Genomic DNA, 4,903 nt, shown 5'->3' on the forward strand with positions numbered 1-4,903 from the left:
TGTTAATGTGATTTTATCTATGAAATATAAGAAAACTTTAAATTTTGAGAAAAAAACTTAAGATTAATATCTAAAAATGTTTATGAACTTAATACAGGCATACGTCCAAGATATTGTGGGTTCAGATCCAGACCCCTGCAATAAAGCAAATATTACAATAAAGCAAGTCACATGAATTTTTTGGTTTCCCAGTGCATATAAATGTTATACTGTACTGTAGTTTTTTCAGTGTACAATAGCAGTATGTCTTTAAAAAAATGTATATACCTTAATTTAAAAAATACTTAATTGCTAAAAACTGCTACCCATCATCTGAGCCTTTAGCGAGTCATAATCTTTGCTGGTGGAGGGTCTTACATTGATGTTGATGCTGCTGACTGATCAGAGTGAAGGCTGGGGTGGCTGTGGCAATTTCTAAAAATAAGACAACAATGAAGTCTGCCTCAGCGACTGGCTCTTGCTTTCATAAATGATTTCTCGGTAGCATGTGCTGCTGTTTGATACCATTTTACCCATAGTAGGACTTCTTTCAAAATTGGAGTCAGTCCTCTCAAACCCTGCCCTGCTTTATCAACTAACTTTATGTAATATTCTGAATCCTGTTGTGATTTCAACAATCTTCACAGCATCTTCACTAGGGGTAGAGTCCATCTCAAGAAACCACTTTCTTTACTCATTCATACAAAGCATCTGTTAAAGTTAGATCATGAGATTGCAGGAATTTAGTCAGATCTTTAGCCTCCATTTCTGATTCCAGTTCTCTTGCTAGTTCCACCACATCTTCAGTTACTTCCTCCACTGAAGTCTTGAACCCCTCAGCGTCATCCATGAGGGTTGGAATCAACTTCTTCCAAACTCCTGTGTATGTTGATATTTTGGCCTCTTTCCATGAATCACAGATGTTCTTCTAGAATGGTGAATCCTTTCTAGAAGGTTTTCAATTTACCCAGATCTATCAGAGGAATCAACTGTCTATGGCAGCTATAACCTTATGAAATGTATTTCTTAAATAATAAGGCTTGAAAGTTGAAATTACTCCTTTATCCATGGCCTGCAGAATGGATGTTATGTTAGCAGGCACAAAAACAGTATTAATCTTGCTTGTACATCGCCAGAGCTCTTGGGTGACCAAGGTGCGTTGTCAATGAACATTAATATTTTGAAAGGAATCTTATTCTGAGTAGTAGTTCTCAAAAGTGGGCTCTAAATAGTAAACCATGTTGTAAACAGATGTGCTGTCATCCAGGCTTTGTTTTTCCATTTATAGAGCACAGGCAGAGTAAATTTAGCATAATTTTAAAGGGTCCTAAGGTTTTCAGAATGGTAAATGAGCATTGGCTTCAACTTAAAGTCACCTACTACATTAACTCCTAACAAGAGAGACTGTCCTTTGAACCTTTGATGGCAGGCATTGACTTCTCTCTAGCATGGAAGTCCTAGATGGCATCTTCCAATATAAGGCTGTTTTGTCTACATTGAAAATCTGTTGTTTAGTGTAGCCATCTTCATTAATTAACTTAGACCTTCTGGATAACCTGTTACAGCTTCTGCATCAGCACATGCTGCTTCACCTTGCATTTTTATTTTATGGAGACAGCTTTCCATAAACCTCATGAAACAACTTCAACCTTAAAACTTTCTTCTGGAGCTCCCTCACCTCTCGGCCTTCATAGAATTGAAGAGAGTTAGAGCCTTGCTATGGATTATGTTTTGGCTAAATGTTGTGGCTGGTTTGATCTTCTGTCCATATGGAAGATCTTCATATCAGCCTCCATAAAGCTGTTTCTCTTATCATTTATGTGTTCACTGGAGTAGCACTTTTAATTTCCTTCAAGAAGTTTTCCTTTGCATTCACAACTTGGCTAACTGGTGCAAGAGGCTTAGCTTTCAGCCTATCTTGATTTTCGACATGCTTTCCTCACCAAGCTTAATCATTTCTAGCTTTTGATATAAAGTGAGAGACGTGACTTCCTTTCACTTGAACACTTAGAGTCCATTTAGAGGTATTAATTGACCTAATTTCAATATTGTTGTGTCTCAGTATAGGGAGGCCAGGGGAGAGGGAGGAAGACACGGAATGTCTGGTGCTGGAGCGGTCAGAATACACATATTTATTAACATTGTTATGTTGGCACAGTTCATGGCACCCCAAAATAATGATAATAGTAACAGCAAAGTTCACTGATTGCAGTTCACCATAACAAATATAAAAATAATGGGAAAGTTCAAAATATTGTGAGAATTACCAGAATTGACACAGAGACACAAAGTGAGCAAATGATGTTGTAAAAATTGCGCCTGTAGACTTGCCTGATGTAGGGTTGCCACAAGCCTTCAATTTGTAAAAAAAAAAAAAAAAAAGGCAGTATCTGCGAAGCTCAATAAAATGAAGTATGCCTATGCCTATGGAGGTCCCCAGGAAAGGCAAGAACAGCTTATGGAGTAGGCATCTCTTTAAGAATTATTGATGTCAGAGTCATTCCATTTAAAGCTGAAGACACCCTTAGAGGAAAGTCACGTTAAAATAGTCATGGGATACAATAAGGGAGGAGACTGGTGACCAGGCTGGAGTTTGCCACTTAGAAATGTAATTGTTTCAGATGTTCAAATCATTGGCTTATTTTAAAAGTTCTTTGACGGAGGGGCAAACTAGGCTTCCCCTGTATGTGATGTAACCTATTTAACCAATTTCTCTAAAAATCATATTTGCTGATAAATATGTATATAAGCTAACTCGTTGTAAAGCTGAATTTGTCTATGTATGTTGTAGTGGTCTCAGGAAATAGTACTTTGTCACTGGTGTTGAAGAAACCTTTCTTGTCAGCAGATGTCCTAAAAGCATAATTATAGTAATTTAATTATAATCCAAAGTTTGTTCTGCTCTAATATTTATAAGTGATACAGTTATTCAAAATGTTCTAAAATGATTCCATAATTAGATTAGGTCTGTTGAAGGTATGTTCATTCTTAAATGTGAGCAAAATTAAATAAAAGTTATTTGGGGGTTGTTAGGCTAACCTATACAAATTTGTATGTTTACTTACCCAATCCCATACTATTCCAAAATGTTTTGGGGGGCACTTAAATGCTTGAGATTTGATTTGGCGTGCTTTTTTTTTTTAAGTATGAACAGTTCTTATATTTTTATGGGCAGGTGAAAATTATCTAAAAGTAAGGGAAATACTGCAGATTACTTCTGTGGCAATCAGTGGAAATGATCACACAGCTTGAGGCAGTTTATATCATGATGAAATAAAAATTTTAAATACATATGACTTAGAAACTTAGCCAAAGTAAATTCATGTCTTTAAATTTCAGAAATACTTTAAAAAATAATGGTCGGTATGGCATGACATCTGTGTTTCTTCCTAAAAGTACTATTAGACATGTTTTTCCTGAGATAAGAATTCCAATGGAAAAGTACTTGACTTTCTAAACTGTGGTAATTGCACTTAATTCTCCAATCCTTACTGTAGAAATGTCTCAGCAATATATTTAATTTTTACTTTCCTCCCAACCTGCATGTTTATCCTTTAAATTTGGAGAAATTAAGCTCTTTACATAACTTCATACAAAAGTATTAATCAAATTTGTTGGATTCTGCATCCAAAATATGCTCAAGATACAGGTAGTCGCTCACACTGCCGAATTTAATGTGTTCTTCCCTAAAACGTGTCTATTATTCTTTGAAATTCCTTTACAGTTATTATTTTGGGAATTCCCTAGCGGTACAGTGGTTAAGACTCTGTGCTTCCACTGCAGGGGGCATGGGTTCGATCCCTGGTCAGGGAACTAAGATCCCACATGCCACCCAGCATGGCCAAGAAAGAAAAAGAAGAAAAGAAAAAAATGTAAAAAAAAGAAGTTATTTCCATTCTGCCTTCTGGTTTTGGTTTGATGACTTATTTTCTTGAAGTTTCACTAGCATTTTCTATCTTTTTAGTCTTTAAAACATTTTTTATAAACTAATCTCATTTTAATTAATCTTTTTTTGTGTGTAGCTGGTATTTTTTTGTTTGTTTTGTTTCTCTCTTACTACTGTTATATGCCTTGTTTTTACATTTGGAGTTATATTTATAGTATCTATATGCATATACTTTTTTTTGGAATGTATTCACAGTATATTTTATTTATTTATTTTAATATCTTTATTGGAGTATAATTGCTCTACAATGGTGTGTTAGTTTCTGCTTTATAACAAAGTGAATCAGCTGTACATATACATATATCCCCATATCTCTTCCCTCTTGCATCTCCATCCCACCCTCCCTATGCATACACTTTTTTAAAGTTATTCTTTTATGCTGTTTAACCCACTTAGTTATTAATAGTATTTATTGCTCAAAGATTACAATTATAATAATGAGTATTCTAACATACAAAACAAACTCTCTGGAATGAAAAGTATGAGAAACATAATGAAGCTCTAGGCTGGACTGGAACAATTATTCTTTTTTTTTTTTTCAGTACACGGGCCTCTCACTGTCGTGGCCTCTCCCGTTGTGGAGCACAGGCTCCGGACGCGCAGGCTCAGTGGCCATGTTTCACGGGCCTAGCCGCTCCACGGCATGTGGGATCTTCCCGGACTGGGGCACGAACCTGTGTCCCCTGCATCGGCAGGCGGACTCTCAACCACTGCACCACCAGGGAAGCCCGGAACAATTATTCTTTTTACCACAGTCAAATATTTTCCTTTTGTATTATTAAGGAATCTATTTTATCCTCTTATTGTTGAGGGGTCCTCCCCCACCCCACCACCACCTCCTTAATGTTTTATTAGTTTACAATCTGTATGACTTTTATTTCTTATCCTTGCCTTATTGTACTAGCAAGGACTTCACTCAGTACAGTGTTGAAAAAGAACGGTGAGAGAAGAAATCCTTGCCTTGATTCCAATATTGAG

Source organism: Mesoplodon mirus (assembly GCF_964341445.2).
Source record: "Mesoplodon mirus genome assembly, chromosome: 19".
NCBI lineage: Eukaryota > Metazoa > Chordata > Mammalia > Artiodactyla > Ziphiidae > Mesoplodon > Mesoplodon mirus.